General features: G+C 40.1%; 1 protein-coding gene across 12 annotated transcripts in view; it reads left to right on the top strand.

Moving 5' to 3' along the window:
• The window catches only part of myo9aa (myosin IXAa), a 113120-nt gene that overhangs the window by 28455 nt on the left and 62739 nt on the right, over positions 1-21926 (top strand). The gene's annotated exons all lie outside the window — the stretch shown is intronic.

Below are 21926 nucleotides of genomic sequence, written 5' to 3'. Positions count from 1 at the left end.
GCTTCTTTTTTTTTTTTTTTTTTTTTTTTTTTTTTTTTTTTTTTTTTTTTTTTTTGGTTGCACAAACAGTAAAGCCTTTAATTCAAGCACTTTGTCGTATCCGGACAACCCTGCTATTAAAGGAACATAACAATGGCAAGCTACAGCAAATAACTTGTCCAACCGTGTGCGTGTGTGTGTGTGCTGAGGAAATGCTGTTGGTTTCTTTAACACTTTTTTGTTCTTATTTCCAAAGTCTTTCCTGGACCTGTGCCTGTTCAGTAGCTGTGATAATTCTGACTTTTATGCACTTTAGTGAGTCACGGTGATGAATAATAGGCCCTGAGTCTTACACAATTACCTGAAGTCTTTTGTGTGATTCAGTATTTGGAGTGTATTTATGCGGTGGAAGGTTTCATTTCTCATACCACTCACTCATAACCGTGTTGTAACTGATAAAGAAGTGAGTAAGTAGTGAAAATATTTCCTGAAAGGAACGTTGGCTTGTATTTATTATGTGTGAGTGAACCTTTATGTAATGGAGCATGTGCGTTGATCTCACCTGTTGTCACTCGAAAGTGATAAATGATTTCACTGATAAACTTTCTCAGTTCTAATTGAGTTGTTGATTTATTTTTCTATAAAAGCATGCCGACAATTGTTGTATTTCTTACTTAACATGGAAATGAGGATCTATGAAATGCTTATATTTTAATACTCAAACATCTACTCAAGTCTGTGTGTCTTATAAAATAACGGATGTCACTTATATCTGAAAAAAGTTGCATTATCGTATCGCTCTGCTTCAGTTATAGGCATAGCGCCTGGGAGGTTCCATCCAGATCCATCCGAGGGTCAGGTGGGGTCACAGTGTGGCTCCGCGGCTCGACATAAAGTCTTAACACTGCCTGTCCTGGGTTTTAATGCTCTAGCGGAATTATTGGGAATTACTGCCAGTGCTGGGCGGGGCAGCATGGATTGGAGGATTTGCTGTAAATGGAAAGAGGGTTGGCTTGGAATCAGTCGATGCCGAAAGATTCATGAGTATCATCTGACCTAGGGAGTGGAGGAAAACAAAATCAGTAGTGCTGCTGTGTTTAATCGCAGCACTATATTAGGAGGAACTCGAGACACTAGACAATAACAGTCTATTAATGTTATCATTTATGAAAAATCCTCAGCCTTGATGCATAGTTAACATCATACTTGTACAACCAGTGGTAGTATACTTAGTAGTCCACTCTTATTTTTTTTTTTAAGTAAGTTATCACTGCTTGCTGTGGCGTTCACTTTGCAGACTCATTAGAGGAGCTTTTATCTGGTCAGTAGAGTTCACAGTGTCCTCCTCATCCAGGCTGAATTCCTTGTGTTCTTGGTGTGGCTCCAGTCAGATCTTTTCTCTGGATAATTTTTTTTTCCAAAAAAAAGACCACACACTATACACACAGCACTGTGTATAGAGAACACAGGAGAAGCTGGTGAGCATCATTGAACCGTTTAAAAACCATAGAACAAGTTAGACATTTACACAGAGCATTGTGACTCTCACATGATTTGGTAAATGGCCGGGTCACAAGATTCTTTGTTTGTTAGTGTGGCTTTTCAAAATCGTATTAATAATAGGGCTAACTGTATAACCGTTCACAGGATTCTCCAGGGTAAGGAGTGGATGCTTTTGTGCACAGCATTGGGTTCTTATGAATCGTGCTGTTCAGCTCGCAGCAGCATTACAAAGTAAATCTTGTTCTCTTTTCTTGGAACATCTTATCTCGCATGCTGTGAGGCAAGCGCAAGGGGACTGAGATGAAGTCTGATGCTGGGCTAACAGGAGGATGTCTCGGGTGGTGCTTGTAGTGTGTAATAGAGTGTATATGAAGTACTGTGTTTAGACACATTAATTCCACAATGACTCTTATGTTTATCTACACACAACCTCTTCTGTCTTGCACAGCTTTTTTAGCAAAAGTGCATGAATGAAGCGTAAACTCGGGAGAGAGGTAATAGATGATTCTGCCAAAGCACATAAAGCCAGGGAACTGTACCTTTTCTAACTGTCGTGTCAGAGGGCAGCGTAAAACGCTGAGGAAAGCGCTATCTACCCTCTTCCACATACATGACCTCACAGACACACATGATTGGCTAGTGTCAGTGTGATTGACAGGGGAGAGAGTCTGCCATCCCTAGGGTAAGGGTGGATGATACACTCAGGACAATACACTTTTCTGTCGCAACACGTGGGAGCTGGTTTATTAGAAAGAAAGAAAGATCTTTATTTCTTACAAATTTAAAACAACAGAACAAGTTCGTTCCTGTTCTCACTTACATTATAGCAGCAATAAACATTCATTCCCTCAGCCTCCCGTTACAGTTTTATCTTTGACAGTGAAAGTGCTGACACTGGAGACTCCTTCCATAAATAAACTTCTCCTCACAGAAAACTTCTCAGCTTCATAAGCTTCATGACTGAATGATTGCACATATATTTATCAGTTTATGTGGAGCCTCTGCTGTACAAGTCCCTGTGCAAGCTGTTTCTCTAGAATCTATAACACATTTGAATATAAACCTGTGATCTGAGTTACAGCTGGATGTTTGTCAGCATCTTCTGACCAATCAGATTTGAGAATTCAACAGCACTGTAATATAAACTACAGCAACAGCGCTGTAAACAGAAGGAAAGCTTTAAACTGAACGAGCAGTTAAACGATAAGTTTATTTTCATTTCCCCATTACGAATGTCCAGATGTTGAGATATCAACAGAAGAAATTTCAAATGTTAATGAGTATCAAATTAAACAAACATGGAGGAATAACAGTAAGAAGAACTGCTGTTTGTTTCATGTCTCACCTCTAGCACAGTGTGAATCTGATTCAGGATCGTGTCTGCTGTGCCACATCTGATGTGTATTCAAGCAAAGACTTAAATACATTAATTGCAAGTTTACAATCAGCTCCTTTAGATCTGGTTTATTGTCTGTCTGCTGCTAGTTTGATCTTTTCACTTCCTAATCTTGGATTTGCTCTGCTGTTGTGGATTTGATTGGATTCAGTTGCATCCTGTTGTTTTTTTTATTTAAGATAAGCCTAAGATTAGCGTGTGTTTTATTGCTGTGTTTTATGTATATTGTAGCGATAACGCTGTAATTAGCGTTTATCACAGCTGTTATGACGGATGCTCTTCTCATCTTAAGAAGAGATTTGCAGACTTTTTAGTCCACGTGCAAACCCCTCCACCCTAAACAATCCCTTTATAGAGCTCGAAAGGAGCTGTGTGTTTCTGGGAGTTCAGAGTTCTGTCATCATGTCTGAAAGCGTGATTAAGGGAAATGAAACCACAACTCCCAGTACAGAGCAGCAGATAGTGTGCAGATGATGTAACAGGGACATTACTCATGATGTGCTGAGGGAATAAGGTGTGCTTTTGATTTTAATCTATAGTGGATTATTGACAGAAGAAAGAATGAATGACTGAATGAACACACGTGATCTTGTTTTTTGAATATAAATTTTGCTCCAAATTCTTTCAATATGTGTTTGCTCTCAAGTGGTCTGTTAGTTTCCTGGTGTTGTTTTTAAAGGATATTGCAGTATATTCAAGCACTAATCTAAGCTCTGGGCAGTTTTCTGCTCAGTCAGATGTTCTTCTCGGTTTTGTTTTGGTTGGTAAGTTGCATTATAGACTAAAGGGCAGCCTTATCACAGACACTAAAATTGGTGAGGGAGCAGTTTCATAAAGTCCTGATAAGATCTAACATGACTGAATGGCAGCAGCAGTTATCTTTTAAAGCTTAACTCTTCGGTTATTGATTAGTTCAATTTGAAGTGTTAAGTTTTCTTTCGCACTGGCGTTTCACTGTATCACTTTTGACCAGTGCCACAGACACTGGACAGATGAAATGCATCGATTTTGAATTTGAAACAGAATATAAACACATACTTGTTTCACGATTGACTTTTCTTTCTTGTTGTTCTTCTTTTGAATCTCGTTACTTCACTAATCAGACCAGAGAGTGAAATGGTCTAATGAGCTTCCTTCCACTAAAAGCAATGCTGGTTCATGTTTAGAAATGAACTATAGCCATTTTCCCCCCCACACACTGAATGGCTGTGCTACAGTGTTTTTCATGTCATTCGCTAAAATCAGCAGATTATTGTGCAAGTTTTTTCTTTTTTTCCCTAAAACATTTCTACATGTTTCGCTCTGGAATTTTGTTGGTTGCTGTATCACGTTAAAGGTGGAAAAAGATTTGACATGACTGATTTATCTTAGTTTAATTTTTTACATCACAATAAACTGCAATTTAATAGGGGTGTGTAAACTTTTTATATTCACTGTAGACAGTTGTCAGCTGGATGGATAATTGATAGATTGATTGGTTGATAGATTAATAGAGTGAGAGAGAGATTGATTGACTGATTGCTAGATAAGTGGACAAATAGTATGAGGTGAGTATTTGTCACCTCATGTAGTCACTGATATATATTTTTTGCCCTTAGCTCGTTATTTTGTGCAGTTTGATTTCTGCGCTGACACTCAACCCCTGAGCCTCACTCCTAACCCTGACATCCGTCCCTGCCTCACTCTGGCATGCGTGTGTTTGAACTGCACTCGGATACTGGGCCTGAAAGACGAGCAGCCACACTAAGAATAAAACTCTTGTCTCTCTGGAATGTTGCCTGTGGCATAGTAAATGACTTATGAACTGTACACAACAAAAAGCTGAAAGGAAGGCGATGCGATCGCTGCTTAGATTTGCTCCTCCCTAGAGCACTAGAGCCTTTATGGAATCTGTGGCTTTCGTTACTGTATTACTTCCAGGTGGTGAACCGTGAACTTCCTGTTAGGGGACTGTGGCGTTAAACTGTGGTGTGTGATGAAACTGTTTATGTAACAGGCTAAATTAAACGAATAAATGAGTGGAGACATATAGCGAATGGAGATGTTGTGCATGGTTTGCGCTGCAGAGCAATACAACGTTCTTCTACTTAATCACCTTTATCATTTGATGGGTGTGGTCTCTTCCAGGATGACTCCGCCTCCACCCTCAGGGCATAACAGCTCATTGAATGGTTTTGATGAGGATGAATATGATGTCAGTCATACACTGTTGCCTTTGTTTAACAGATCACAACCCTTTTGAGAGCCTATGAGAGATTTCTTAGACTGCACTTTCCATAAAAACACCACCTGAAGGAAGATTTTTGGAAGATCGGCGTTTCCTTGCAACAGGGCACTTCCAGAATCTATGCAAAAGAGCATTTGAAGGTGTTCTGGTGGCTTGTTGTATCCCAACACCTTCCTAACACACACTATGTCGGCGTTTTCCTTTAATTTGTCACCTGCTTATACTATATATATTAAAATATTCCTTTGCAGGACAGTTCGTGGGTCATGTGATGTGCCGCTATATGGCTTGCGTCCTTGCCTTTTTTCAGCTCTAGGTCAAAAGTGCAGTGGGTGAGTATCTAGAGCGCTCAGCAGGAGATGAGAGGGAGGGGAGGGAATCCCTGTGTTTGTCTTTTTGTCACTGAGCTAATCAGATTGGCCTCCTTTTCTAAGAGCTCCAGGTGGGACATTTTTCAGCGTAGTCCATCTCCCCCACGCTGTTTAGACAGTTAATGCCTGGCATGTGACTACCGAATACGGCTCGCCGTCCTTCCAAACACCTGTTATCTCACTTTCTTTACAAGTGTTGGTCAATAACTGTAGTCAAGTGCTCAGCAACACACACATTCCTTTCTACACCAATAATAGTAGTCGACTTTTTTTGCATTGCAGAAGCCTATTCTGGCAGCTTGCACTGTTTATGAAAGATGGAAATGACTGGTGTTGTGAAATATTTATGGTTTGGCCATAGATTAGCTTCTGCCCACCTCCTAGGAATGCTGGTAAAATTGTAGGGTTGGGATATGCACAGGACACGTTCCAGAGTAAACCAAGCTGCGTGCATGATGGACAAGAGATAGCATAGATGTCTGAGATCCATCGTAAAGCGGCTAGTCTGAGAGATCTCAAATCATTTTAGTCATAACAGGTCCAAGCCTTCATCATGATACATTACCTCATCTCATTCTGACTTCTTAATGCATTATTAAGGATGAATGAAGATAAGTTATAGCTGATAAAGTCAAGTAGCCGAGACGAGCCTCCTAATTTCAGCAGCTGTTGCGCACAAGTCTCGAGAATTATGTGGGCAGATAAAGTGTAAAGTGCACCAGATTTGGCAGCGATGCCCAAATACTTTCCTCGTGAGCAAAAAAAAAATCTCAGATTCTCAAGGACTAAACCAGTTGGCAAGCATACACAGTAAGCTGATGCAATTTAGTTTGGAAAAGACGACTTATGAGTTTTCTCTGCTTCATGTAAATTAGGTATGATGTGGTACAGTGACCAATTCAAACCACTGACTCGATTGATTCCCCAAACCAATCCTATGCCTCGCGTGGCACATTTATTGTAATTCCCTCTCTTCCAGCTTTAGATTCTACCTTTAATTAGTTCCTGCTCATAAACTTTTAACCATGCTTTCATCTCATCCTGTCGTGAGCGATTTCTCATCAAATTGTACAGAGACGTTACAAAGAAAAATAAAGCTTGGACGGAAGTATCCGAGATCATGGGTGTTTGCAGTTAGATTGCACCCCTAATCTGCTGATCGTGATTACGAAGCCTGGCACGTTACATACATCAACGGCCCCGTTTTCACACTTTTCTTTATTGAAAAATATTTATTATTTATTAAAAACTTAATAAATAAATATATTATTTATTAAAAACTTTATTAAAAATATTAGAATTCATTTGAAACACATTTTTATTATACTGTAGAAAATTGTGTGTTGAGACAAATTATAAGTGAGTGTGAATGCAGCATTATACTGACAAAAAAGCACAAAACCTCTTTTCCCACAGGATATAATGGAATCTTTACCAACATGTCAGTTTGGACAGGATGTATATATTACTTTCTGGTGATTTGTAGAAGGTAAAATATGCCGTAATCTTCCCAGACACGTGCACACAGTCTCTAAAAATGACTGAAATCACTGATTAGGGCAAGACTAAAATCCAAGAGATACTCCGGCATTAATGCTGCGTTCAACTGAAGTCCATAACTCGTAATTTAAAAAATAAATAAATAAAAAAATCACCCCCTCAACTCGTACTCAGGGAGCTCTGGACGGTCTCCTCAACCCCAAGTTCAGCAAATGATGTCAAATCAAAATGGCTGCTCACAGAAACAACAGTAAACAAAGTAGCACTTTCACACAGAGGTGTCCATGGTGTTTTCCCACTTTGTAGCTCAAATGCACAAAGGTCAGAAATGGCGTAATTCCAAGATTCGACTTCCCACTTCCAAGGCAAGTTCAATGCAGCATGATTCCATTACCCCGCCTCTCCATGTAAAACTAATGCTAATTCCTTTTTGTCCCTTTTGTATTTTCAGTATGATTCTGATCGAGGCCTCTGTTTGCACTGATACTGTTTTGTGTGTGTGTGTGTGTGTGTGTGTGTGTGTGTGTGTGTGTGTGTGTGTGTGTGTGTGTAACTTCATCCCCTCGCCCTCGGCAGACTGCGGGGAGCTCAGCATTCTCTCTGTCAGGATACAGAGCCAGTGTGGGAACGCCAGTCAAATCAACACACACTGATCTACAATAATAATAACGATCAATATTGCTGCACTGTTTCCTCAGCGAGACTCTTGGCCTTACAAATACACGCCGAGAGCGAGGTTTACATTGAGGACTCTCCCTCTTCTCTGTTGTTTTTACCCCAATTCATTCTTTGGTTCTCCAGACACCGTTGAAACCACAGATGATTTTGTGGTTCTGACAGAAACCAGGTACAGTTGTTGTAGGGTTTGAGATGTGTTTACTTTAGTAGTTTTAGCTCTTCACTCCGGAGCACTTCAGCATGTCGACAACAATCAGGCATTATCAGACATCTGTTTTCTCGACTCGTCCGATCTCCAACAGCTCTGGTATGTGACTGTCTTCTCCAGGCAGAGCACAGACTTGTTGTGTAGCATTCTCTCTGTCTCAAATTATCACACTGTTAAAACGGGGAAGAGTAATTTAACCTTTTTTTTCCTCATTGTTTCACAATGGTGTGTGTGTGGGTTTGTTTTTTTTGTTTTTTTTGCATGGGCAGATTAGCATCTTGTTTAGCATGCCATATAGAAACAAGGCTGTGACCAGTAAGACAGTCAGCCATGTTTTTGCGGATTTTGCACAATTTGCGTGTTTCTCAAAAGAAACAGAGCCACTTTAGAGCTTGAGTGATGTTGATCTTGAGCCGAGTTGTAGGTTTGAACATCATCATGTATTCAAGTTTTTTTTCCTCAAATCTCAGTTTACAGCTCAAGTCCAGTCTAGCATCAGTGTGGTAACGCTCAGAATGGGTTATCTAGAGCAGCGCTTGCTGCTGTTGTCTCCCACGTTTCAGGGGCTGTGTCTCATTCCTGCATGGGTTTGGGACACCTCACTCTGCACCGCCTGCTTCCTCCCACGTCTGGCCTTGTTTTCCTCTTCCTGCCTTCCTGTGGTGAACGGCCCAAATACACGGCTTCTCACACACGCCTGGTGTTCAGAAATAGCTGCTGGGTTAATAATAATAACAATAATAATAATAATAATAATAAATAATTATTATTCATAATAATAATCATCATCATTATCATCGTCATCATTATTGTTGTTATTCATTTAATTCAAACCCATTTTGCAGATATCACAGAAGTAAAACTAGCAAAGACAAAATACAAGACATGCAAATGTGCACATGCGCATAAAAAAAAACACACAGAAAACACCAATGTCTGGGCTAAGTGCAGGAAGAGTATGATTTTTTTTTTTGCGTGTCTGTGTGCACCTTTTTTTCGTGTCTGTGTGTGTCTCTGTCTGTTTGTCCCCATGTGTGCGTCGGTGTGAGCTTCCATTAATGGCTTGTTTTCAATAGCACGACTCATTGAGTGAAGCTCTGCTGACTAAAGGATGAGCAACAGAGCAGCACTAAAAATGCAAGCCATTACACACACACACACACACACACACACACACAGAGGATGGGAGTAGTATGAACTTTCTTACCTCCACTTCCACAGAAACTCCTGAGTGAATCCAGGCTGCTGTTGCTCTTTATATAATCATGCCTGACTGAAAGAAACGGGGGATTATTACGTCTCATAGTGTATTTATTGGTGTGTTGATTGTCTTTGTGTCATTTTTAGCAAAAAAGAGCCTTTTCTGAGGTTGACCTTTGACCCAGCAGTATTTTTTCCTGCTTTCATTGAGACTCAATGAGCAAACCTCACATCCATCAGGCTAGCAGGTGTTCCATCATGAGGTGCTGTTTTCAGAACCATTTTACAGTTTGGTACTTAAACAGAAAAGGTGACGTAGCTCTGTGTCAGCTGCCCTCTTACTCTGTGTGTGTGTGTGTGTGTGTGTGTGTGTGTGTGTGTGTGTGTGTGTGTGTGTGTGTGTGTGTTAACACGTGTGTTAAGCGTGAACACAATGGCTGCTGTAAACGTGCAGTGTGTTATAGGTTCAATGGGTTTAACCTTGCCCTGTCACTGGGCCAAGCCTGCCCTAAGACAACTTTCCCTAACACTGACACACACACTCACACGCACACCTGGACTCTGATAAACCCAGTCTGGAGCCTCGCTCTCACAGGAAGAGAGCTGGAATGATTTCATCTAAAATCTTCCAGAGAACACTGACATATTTTTTATGGAGTTCATAGCAAATCTGATATACCGGTTTGCAGCTCCCACCAATTTATCCTGGCACGGACCAGTGTTTTGTCACCGTCTATGTTGCGCAGCTTCATCATCAACGTAATGGATGGTGTGTGATGGAGGGCAGCCGTGACTGTGTGTGAGATTCAGGTCGATGTCCTGCCAACTGCAAAGCACTGCTTACGTCCAGATCAGTGTAAAATGACTGAAAATAAAAAGTAGTAGGAATGCACACAGTGATAACATTCAGAAAAATATTATTAGAGGTTCATCATTTATCTCCTGGTTAGGGTCGCTGTGGATCCAGAGTCTATCCCAGGAACCTGGGCCGTAATCAGATATCGGTTATGATGATGGTTAATTGACTCATGACCTGATGCTGAGGTTTGACAAGCGATAATCAGCCATTCTGCATGAAGGGAAAAGAACTGATAGTGATAGTAGTGTTTTTGCATGGAAAAGTGCTGCCTGGAGAACGTTTGTTTTTATTGAAATTGGAAAAAAGACAGGGACAATCCAAGATCTTTGGAAGGCCAGAAAGGCCAAGAGTTATTAATTTTAATTTTTGATCATTTTTGTGTCTTGTCTTGATATCAAGACTTCTTTTTCCTTGTGATCTCACATTAACAAAGGTTGTTTTCTAAATATTAGATTTTTTTTCTCATGATGTTGAAATGCATGATTAGGCAGACATGCTGTACATCATGAATGAGTGCGTTTGTTTTTACTTTAATCAAGGACTGACACAAGAGGAAATATCTGTTTGTTTATGAGTGCTAGACAGTTTCCAAATCAGTGTCTGTCATTTGGGCATGCGACTCAGAAATCTGTGACTATACAGTCGTGTATAGTTATCCTGAACATGTGAGCAGTTTCATTGACGGCAAAGCTGAGGAACCAAGGAACGTCTCCCTGGCTATCATTTGGTGTTTGAGAGATGCTGCATAAATGTTGTGCAGCTCATGGGACATTTTTTACCATCATCCGAATCTTCAGAAATAGCAATTACTGCCGATTCGCCATAATAGCAATATATGGAAGTGTGCCACTGGCCAAAACGATGTAATGCTAGTATGGTGCTGCTACATGATCTTGGAAAAACAAATTTTCTTATCTTGAGGTCACAAGAAAAATAAATTATGATCTAAGATAATAGTACAGAAGAAAAAGAACTCCTGGCCTTTCTGGACTCTTTAAAATGCTTCTCTGCAGCACCATCATCATGCCTGCAGTCCGTCAGCACACTCATCTGTGTCGCTGTGTCCGTACTGTGCGTGCACATGGAGCTCATTTTCCTACAACTCGCAGGTCTGGGCTTCTCATTTCCATTCAGTAGGGAGAACATGCAAAATTCCACACTGACAGTAACCTGAGCTCAGGACCATAAAATGTCCACAAAGTAACTGTACAAGCACTTTATTTTTGCATCCTGAGCAAACATTGAGAGCTGAAGCTATTGAAATTGAATCATCATTAGCGTCATCGGTTTAAATTGTTACGCTAATGTGCTGTACATTTCCTTCAGATACGTAACACATGATTAAATGGAGCATAGTAATGGTATTAATAGTCAATCAGAGGAGGGTTTTTTTTTGTTTGTTTGTTTGTTTGTATTTATAAAGAATGTAATGAAAAAATGATTTAAAAAAGCATTTCCTAAGGACAGCTGTACTGCAACACAACACTAGAGAAGCTGTTGTCTGTCTTTTTTCTGTCTTTTTTTTTTTTTCATTTGGTGTCATTTTCGGTGATATGGCAAGGATATATATTTTAATGCTTTGTAAGTATGATGCGTTTAGTTTGCTTTCATGCTATTGCATCAAAATAGTTGAGCCATAATGTTGAAAAATAATCTTTTATCCAACATTTACAGAAATTTATACCAAATTATGTGGAAAATGGATACCAAAATAATAGATTTTAATGTCCAGTGTTCAAACTCTAACACTATAGGTTTGATCATGTGTCTAAATACATAGAACGCACACTCTATCAGTGAAGAAATATAAACTGACAATTATTTTACTTTTTCCTCTGGCCCCTGGGTGATTACGCTGATTATTTTCATTTCCTGCCAATTATTTTCATATTAGACCTATATAGTGTGGAGAAATGTCTCCAGAACCAACATTCAAGATTTGCATGTCAGATATCTCATTTCACATCTTGTAATTCAAGGAACAGGTCGATCTTTACCACACTGAGGTCCAAAAAAGGCACAGTGCTGGAATTAATAATAAAGAAATATCTTGCGGCTGCTCTCAGCATGACGAAGCGATGACTCTGAGATGCCTCAGAGATTCTCTCCAGCGTTGGTACCCTCTCCGCGTTCCACACCGCTTTTTTTCCAAAGAAGAGCTGCTGCGGCTGTCGTGTCACACAATGCTCTTTTTGTTTTGTTTTTTTGTGTGTGTTGGGCAGGATGGTGTGTATGAAAGCGTGTGGAGGGTCTCATTAGCTGGGAGACTCATGAATCATCTGAATGGGCTTCATTCTTCTCAGCTCTTTATGACTCTCAGAGCAGAGAAAGTGCTAGATCACTATTCAGCTATGTCCTCCACTCCCACTTCCTGCTGCACTGCTGCATGTGTCGATCGCATCTGTGTGTGTATAAGTCTCTCTCGATATTCCAGACGTAATGTCCAACAGCTGCACCACAGCTGTATAATGTAACTGCGCAGGACAACTGTGGACGATGCACATTACTATGGGTGGACTGGGAATTTATGGGCTGGACAGAGCTGCCAAACTTCGCACACCAAAAGTGTAGGCCTCTTTTTTTTTTTTTTTTTTTTCCTCCCCCAAGTGCCATATGAAGACCTTCAAGACATGTCAGTAAACTGGTCTAAACTTGTCTCACAAACAAGACCTGGGTTTCCTATCAACATTTCTGCAAAAGATAATGAGTGAACCTGTTTCCATCAGCTTTGGTCATTTGAAAATCCAGAAACTAATGTAAAAGTGATTAGGGATAAAAAATGACCAGGAGTGCATGGCTGTTTGTCACCTGTGTATGGAAAGAAAAGGGTGCCAAAACATCAGCATAATGGAGAACTTTGACACTGATGTATTCATCTTGAATATCTGCTTTATCCTGGTCAGCGTCACGCTGATGTTTGAAGTGATGAGGCCCAAATCAAGATTGAGCCCAAATGGACACGAGATTGAGTGAGGATGGAGGGCCAAGGCTTTACTCTGGCTAGTTGGCTTCATTTGTGCATTATGCCAATATTTGCTAGAAATTACTTCTTACTAATAAATTACTAATTACTGAGGAATTACTTCTTGTTAAACCGTGTTCATATGAAAACACAAACATTATTTTTACAAACTCTTGTTTGAGACCAAGACCATATTTACTGAGACTAATCCCCAAGACTGAGACAAGTACAAATGTGAATAATCTGAGACAAGTCCAAGTCAATACGAGTCTTACAGCCCGACTTCTTAAAATCTTGTTTTATTGATGGACTAAAACTCCAAAAATGTTTTAAATATTCATATTTTAAAAAATTCACATAAAAGGACTAATATATATATGGCAAGTTGAACAGCCAGATCTCAAAGTTGACGTGTTGGAAGCAGGAAAAATGGGCAATCATACGGATCTGAGTGACTTTGACAAGGGCCAAATTGTGATGGCTAGACGACTAGGTCAGAGCATCTCCAAAACGGCAGGTCTTATGGGATGTTCCCGGTATGCAGTAGTTAGTACCTACCAAAATTGGTCCAAGGAAGGACAACTGGTGAACTGGCGACAGGGTCAAGGCTCATTGATGCGCGTGGGGAGTGAAGGCTAGCCCATCTGGTCCGATTCCACAGAAGAGCTACTGTAGCACAAATTGCTGAAAAAGTTAATGCTGGCTATGATAGAAAGGCGTCAGAACACACAGTGCATTACTGTCTGTCTGTCAGACAGACAGACAGACAGACAGTCATTTACTTGATTTGTCTTGTGTGTCTCATCTTCCCAGCAGTAATGGTCAGTCTTCTTAATGAAGCAACTGGATCAAGATGGAGCTTTGGGTTTCTACAGTTCTCCAAACAGTCCATGTGATTTCTGAAAGATTTCGTGTCTTCTTGTAGTTCTTTAATGAATTACTGCTTATGAAAAAAATGTGCCAATCTGTCTGTTTCACCCTCGCTAGTCAGTCAGTAAACTGTTAGAGTATCACGTGTGACCTTCGTCTGCATGAATTGACTTGAATTTTCTTGGTAGCCATCTTTAGCTGTGTTGCTGTACATGAGGCAGGCATTTTTAAATCAGAGATGTAATTCTTAGTGAATATACAGTGCATTAGTTCATTACTATAATCATAAGTTAAAATTGCTTCTTTTTTATTAAATCGTTTTCAAAAATCAGAGCATACCAATAGTAAAACTGTTTCTTCAGTAAAACAGTAGATTAAAAAAATGAATGCATAGGTTTAGATATTTGGATTGAGCAGAGAAGACCAGTCTGTTCCTCTGAGTGGGCTTGCATAAGCTGTTCTTCCTCTGCTCTCTGTAGCTCTCTCCAGAGGAAAGAGAAGCCCCTAAGTTTGCTCCAGTTACAGTGCCTCGAGGAAACACTACGCCATTGTGTGCTGTGGAATGCACTTGCAACTTTGGGCCCAAAAAAATGAGCCTCTGCTTGATTTGACTCCATCATTGTTTATTATTCCCTCACTCTTCATACTGTCAAGCTTGATCTGCTTTGTCGAACTTTATATAGACTGTGTGTAGGATTAGGAGAGTTGAAATTCTGCTGCTCTAATGACTCCTGTAAATGACGCCTCTCATTCATTTAACACTCTTAATTACTTTACATAACAAGAGTCAAGAGTTCACGCCTGCATCAAAGACTTTTGTTTTGTTCTCGGTCACATGGGTCAGGTGAAACTTTGTAACCGGAGCCTGCAAACAAATCATTGTATAGTTAGAAAACTGGAAAGTCTTTCTAGTTAAAGTGAAACTAAACCATTCTGACAGCTTGACCTGCGACTGGAAAGCATTCTGAATTAGATAAGCCACTGAGACTGGAAATGTCACCTGTACTGGGCTGTTGACAATATGATTTGTGTCTCCGCTCTCCCTGCGTGTGGCTTCACACACAAAGAGGCTCACCAGTAGAGCTGTGGTGCCAGAATTTTAAAAACATCCTGTCTTAAAACTTCTAACCCCCTGACTCAAATGTGACTTCATAAAAGAACATCAACACTCAATAATGAATTAATGTCGATGAGTATACACTATACAGCCACAACCAGTCACACTCGTGCTTGTTGAACGGCTTTCCACTAGATTTTGGCATGTCTCTGTAGGGATTTGCCCATTCAGCCCCAAGAACATTAGTGAGATCAGGCACTGATGTGGGATGAGAGAGGCTGGCATGCATTTGGTGTTCCAGTTCATCCCAAAATTGTTCAGTGGCGTTGAGGTCAGGGCTTTGGGAAGGCCACTCGAGTTCTTCCACTCCAACCTTGGCAAACCATGTCTTCATGGAGCTCGTTTTGTACACAGGGGCATTGTCACGCTGGAACAGGTTTGGGCCTCTTAGTTCCAGTGAAAGGGGAATTCTTAATGCTACAGTATACAAAGACGTTCTATAGAATTGTGCACTTCAAACTTTGTGGCAACTGTTTGAGGAAGAACCACATAAAGGTGTGATGATCAGGTGTCTGTGAACTGTCGGCCGTATAGTGTACGGTATAGATGATCTTGCTCACCATCGTGGATACATCACTAACCTGGTGCCTGGACCAAGCAGATTTCATATCATATCTGGGCTCTTGAGACAGTAAGATGAAGAACTCGTCTTTACATGTTACAAAGACTATCCTGAAGACTTTCTTGTCAAGGAAAACTGTTAGAAAGCGATGACACGGCAGACTCCTTTCCATAAATGTTAAATACACGTCTTCTTACAGAAATGTCACCGTGTTAAGTATCACCGTGTCACCATATAACTACTGCCAGAGCTGCTGTTGAAAATGAATCAACACCCTCTGACCAATCAGATTTAAGAATTCACCAGCATTGTGGTATAAACAGAGATACTGACCCATGACAAGCTTGACATGACTAATAATAAGAAAAATCCCCAGATTGTTTAAACCTGGAATTAAAAAGTAAAATAAATTAAATTAATTAGATGTAATATAATTTGCACTGACATAACCCCAATCCTATATATATATATATATATATATATATATGTGTATAAGAATATATTAGTCTGTTATTCTATTTAAAAAAAAAATATGTCCAGTCTTCTCTTCCAAGTGCTTCAAGGTTTTAGCTTGAAATACTATTAAAATGATCAAATCATACACATATACAGGTCAAGTGGTTACTACAGTATACGTATATTAGCATGTAAAGAAAAGCAAATGGCTTTCCGTCTCCTTGGATGATTTCCAGGACAGATTTTCTTTTTTGCCTTATGAAATGTCCTGGTTTTGTAAGAAAGACGAATGCGTCTGTACAACATAAATCCCTGATTTTCTTTTTCCTGACAACTAATACATGTTTCCATCCAATTTTTTTCATAATTTTGATCCATTTGTTTCAGAAAAATCTGTTTGTTTTTTGCTGTTACTCTTTTGTTAATGTCTCTCATTATTCAGCAGCTTGTAAAATAGCGCTTAATTTAGCTTATCCTATTATTTTGAATTTTTTTTTTTTTTTTTGTATGAAGCAATGAGATACTAAACTGAGGTCATGAAATAATGTGTGTACGGAAAAAGTGCCTTTTAAAGGGACAGTACCGTTAAATTCATCAATTATTTAATATTTTAATATATAAATTATTTAATTAATTAATATTGGCCTTGAATAATGTTTTGTATGTGTGTATGTGTGTGTGTATGTATATGTATGTATGTGTGTATGTATGTGTGTGTGTGTGTGTGTGTATATATATATATATATATATATATATATATGTATATATATATATAAAACATAAATTTCAGCATCACATTATATTGTGGTTACATCAAACTGTTAGACTGTGGCATGGGACTTTATACTCTCCAGCTGATATCATGCAAGAAAAATGGGATTAAGTCCACGGTCAGAATCGCATGCAACTGAGACACGCCTTTGCCTTGAGTTTGCAAATCAAATGACTTCTGAATAGCGCTTAAGTCTGTATTTACATCTCTATACTGATATGCACATGATGTGTGTCGGTATTAAATCCTCCCTACTCATGCACATAAAAAAATAATAAAATTTTAATACAGTCTTGTCTGTTATATTATCATCTCTTTCCTCAGACATGGACAGGAATATTCTTACAGTGTAAGGTCAGACGAGAACGTTGGCTCTGAATACGATGACAGGTCTTGTGTTTGCATGAAGTGTATGGGTGAGATGCCGGGAATGTTTGAATACTTGAGTCAGAGGAAGAGAGAATGAATGAAATGATGGACAGGAAGGATATGTCATGGACGGTGGGGTGGGCCCAAGCACTGACTCAATACCGTAGGCTTCCTCACCACATGTACAGCTTTTTGAAGGAAACCAGGACCGATAAGGAACTGGAATAGGCCGAGATAGAGGACGTTTCCTGATGCAGTCAGCTTTACTGAAGTGCCATCCTGTGCTCTTTTAATCACAGTTACGCCAAGCGTTTTGTCCAGAGATGGAGCTGGTGGCTTGGTAGCCAAAATCATTCTAAGAAGCTGTTAGAGATTCATAGGAACAAGAAGCAAGAAAACAGTTTTAACCCTTACATGACCTTAAATATTTGCAACAGATTTTAAGATTAAAGCATGTATAAAGTTGCTGAAAATAATTTCCTATTCCACATTTGATCCTGTTCCAATTACTATCATCTGAGTGATTCACTCTTTCTTGCTGACAGCAGTTTGACTTTCCGCCCTGTCTGCTTTAATACCTAAAGGCTAGCATGAAATGAAACATGCCTCGCATATCCAGCTCATCTAGACAGTTTACATGGCAAATAATTACTTTCCCTGAGACTGACTTTCCTTTTTGGATCTGTTACTAATTGCTCTGAGGCACCGCAGCTTAAACATGGAGCTCTGTTCTAACTCGAGTCTGCACTTTCAAGACCCTGAAGCTGTTTCTCTCTCCGTTCCCTCTGCCTCACATCATTTAATCTTTCTGTTCTAGCTCTTTGCTCGTTAGGTCAGTAGTTATTAGTTGACCCTAATGTGGAGCTGAAATAATTAATTAAACTTTCTTGTTTTAATTGGACATTGTTGGATATTCTTGCGCCAGATAAATTCTGATTAGGCCGCATCCAATGCTTCTGGCGTTGGTCAGTACTATGGAAATTTGTTTTGGCCCCAGATGTGTTTGCGTGCAAAGAGCCTCGGATAAATAGTTAGCGTCGAACTATATCGGAAGTGTAACGTTTTATTCCAGGCGGAGGTTTAATTGCATCCAGAGGCTGGTGCTAAAGCTGGGAGCTTTCTTTCCTTTATTTAATTTGTTTAATTACACAGCAGTTGTGGATGCTGTTTGTGCTGCTGTTTTAAAGATTTATACTTTCCACCTTTCTTACTTTCTATTAATGTTTCAGCTTACAATCTCTCTTTAAATATTTGGATGAGGATGGACTTGGTGTTTAATCATACTTGGAGTTCACATAAAAGAACAATGTATATATTGCCAGGAAGTTTTGCAATACATTTAATTATCTATGTAATGGACGCATGTTAGAGTTGTTGAATGTATTTATTTCATTTTTTTTTTTTAAATGAGTTATGTTAATAAGCCAATAATTTTATATGTCCCCAGACAACGAGAACATTAACTGTAGTCCTACAAAATATCACTTGAAATGGAAATGGCATCTCTTTCATAAGCAAAGAAAATATGACTAATTTCTCACACGACTTGACCAGGGTTTGTGTTAACCAAGAATTTTCCATCACTTGCAGAATCTTAAAAGCATTGACGGAAGATTTTGAAGGCAGTTCTAACTGTTCTAATGGCTAAAAGGCCCTTTGCATGTGCTCATTCACTAGCGGTTTATGAACACAGAAGCATATGTAGTAGCGTTTAGAACTTCTGCTGAAATAGTGAATGATGGGAGCAAATCGTTTGCAATCACTGCAGAGTCCCTAAATGCACAAATAATTCAAGCAAATATCCATACTTGAGCTTTCACTGATTTTTCTACCGATGTGCTCGTGAGAAAGAAATGATATTGTGCTATTCGCCAGGATAGCTCAAACGAACTAGATAGCCAGCCAAGTGTGAAAAATGTAGCGAGCTATTTACTGCTTACCATAATTGGGAATATACCATTAATAGACTGTTCAGATTCTCTGTCACTCATGCATTTCAGTACCTAAACAATGTTCAAAGTGGCAATGGGAACATTCCTATTCGATATGATGGCGCAGTCATTGTCAGAAAGGCCTCAGTTGTTCAATTGGCAAATGTTTAAAAAAGGGGGGGAGAAAGAAAGAAAGAAAGAAAGACAGATAAAAATAGACTTTGATGCAATTTTTACAACTCTATCAGTGTAATAATTTACTGTAATGCAACCCCTGACATAGTCATGCTGGAATATATAAATAAAAATATCCCAGTTTTAATGCCCTGTTTAATAGATAGTTAGGTCAATATGGCTTCCTGTTCACTATATGTGCTCCCTACATGGGGTATAACATTATGTAGATTCAACAATACTATAGTGTATGCCTCAGCGGTGAAGCGATTAACATTTCTGTCTGCACAGATTCTGATCTCAGGTTACTGTCTAATTTGGGGTTTCACCTGTTCTCCTGGATTTCCTCAGGGTTCTCCGGTTTCCTCCCACCTCCCAAAAACATGCCATTGGGTGGAATGGCTGTGCTTAATTGCACCTAAATGTGAATGCATGTATATTCATGGCGCCCTGTGATGGACAGGGTGTATTCCCACCAGCGTTCCCAGTGGGATAGTGCCCCCTCTGTTTTGCGTACGATTGCTGTTCATATTCTGTACAGGTTAAAGTAACTGTCATAATCCCTTTTTGGTATTAAGCCAGGTTCAGACTCGAGCACTGCTTTAACTTGGCCTGAAGGTATGTTGACACAAATCCAAGAAAAGCACTTCCATAATTTCAGAGGCCATTTATAGGAGCACTCTGTGAGTAATGGTAAAGTACTGTGGGAATGCAGTCCTCCCCCGTGGCTCACACGCCTATAGCTCTTCTTCCCTTCTGAACTACTCGCATCCGAGATGCTGTCAGTAGATGAATGGAGCTTCACTGTGGCAGGCAGGACGGTGACGCTGATAATTAACTTTCAGCCATGTTCCCAAAACGACGCCAGGACAACGAGGCCAGATCAGGACACTTTGTGTGGGGATTTCAGTGACACACTCATCACACGTGACGATGATTATGCGGTCAGCACAGGGCTGTTTTTTGTACCTCTGGTGAGCTGTTGCAGATTATTGGGCCCGTGGGAGTGATGGCCAGTTCTCTGCTCTCCTTGCCATGAAAAGGCCTTCTGCTTTTACTCTACTAAACATTCCCTCATGTTCAGCGATTAGAAGACTTATGACCGTCATATTTCTGCATTTAATCATTTCACGTGTGCCGGCCCCTGCCCAGGCCCACCCTGTCACATTGTACTTGCAGAACTGATGGACTCACTGCTTCGCCGCCTTCTTCAAACCTTTTACTCTGGACAAAAACTGCAGCTGCTCTAGCACTGTGATGTGATGTGATTTAGATTTACGAACACAGATATGAAGCCAGCCAAGCCAAAGCTGTCTGCATGTGTAGGTCCCTGTAATAATAATAATAAAAAAAGTGTCTGTTCCAGCCTAGGATGAGTTTACATACTCCAGGTGGATGTGCAGACAATATTTCAATGGCTGCCACAAGAAAATTGATTACTGTTGAACCAAAAAGCACCTTGAATGATCCAGTGATCATTTCTTTTTAAGCCCCAAACCGCTCTGCATTTTCAATCAGGACATTAACAGACAGAAAGCACATCACTGTCTTCTGCCTGCTTAAACACACTGAGGTTGACATCTTAATTGCTGAATTGGCCGTCCGTGTGACCCATTTCCCCCTGAAGGTGTTTGCCAAGCTGTGTCCAGCATGACAAAGTCTTCAAGCCTCTATTAATATGTCACACACGCACAGAGCTGTGCAACATCCACTTTATGTTTGGCTTCTTCAGTCCTTTCCAAAGAGAGAGCTATATATTTAGTTTGTCAGGCTAAATCCGGCAGCCATCTGTACTATAATCTCTGTGTTTGACGTAACCTTTTCTGGACATCTCTCCTCTGCTGGAGGAGATGACTTAACTCCACTTTTTTTCAGATGTGTCACACTGTGTGTGGAGAGAGAGAGAGCGTGTCTGCGTTGGCAAGCCACAAAACCCTGGATCTGGAACCAGAACTGGGTGGTGGAAATCCCTTGTGTGCGATCCATTGCATCAGCGAGTGTATGATCGCCTGGTTGGTGGGAGGGAAGGGAGTGGACCGGCCATTCTCCAGACGGACAGAGGCAGCCCAAAGCGACCCACGGAGGAATTTGTTTACTTGTGGTGCAGCTACAAATAACTGTGGAGTTTATACACCGAAGGACTGCTTCCCATTCCAGGCAGCTGTACAATGCAAACAGGCTAAAGAGGAAGGCGTGGTGGAGTCGCAGATTATATTTCGGTGGTCCAGTCATCATCAGATGGCATTTGACCACAGGTGTTTTTTTTTTTTTTTTTTTAAATTAAATGGATTTCAGGCTGAAATTCCCCTAGAAACGTTTGACCAGTGCTTGTAAACATCATAAAATAAAATAAAATATAAAACTCTGTAAAGCTGTAGCGTTACTATAGCAGTGGTCTGTGGTCTGCTGTCTGACAAAAGCGCAGAGCAGAACGTGTTGTTTACGATTTATGTTGTTCGCATGGAGGTGTTTCTATGGTAAAATCCTGTTTTTGATTTCTCTCTGCCTGTAGAATTTTCATGTTTGAATATACAGCAGGTAACTTTTTTTACTGTACTGCCTGACTGATTTTCAGAACATTTTGTGCAAACATTTTGTTCATCCTTAATGTGTTCAGTGGGGTTGGGGTCAGGGCTCTGTGCAGGACATTCGAGTTCTTCCAGCCCAAACTTGGTAAACCATGTCTTCATGGACCTCACTTTGTGCACAGGCGCATTGTCATGCTGGAACAGGTTTGAGCCTCTTAGCTCCAGTGGAGGGAAATTGTAATGTTACAGCATACAGAGACTTTC

This window comes from Pangasianodon hypophthalmus, chromosome 11 (genome assembly GCF_027358585.1).
Source record: "Pangasianodon hypophthalmus isolate fPanHyp1 chromosome 11, fPanHyp1.pri, whole genome shotgun sequence".
NCBI lineage: Eukaryota > Metazoa > Chordata > Actinopteri > Siluriformes > Pangasiidae > Pangasianodon > Pangasianodon hypophthalmus.
Note: the sequence above shows the minus strand (reverse complement) of the source record. Positions and strands in the feature narration are given on the sequence as shown.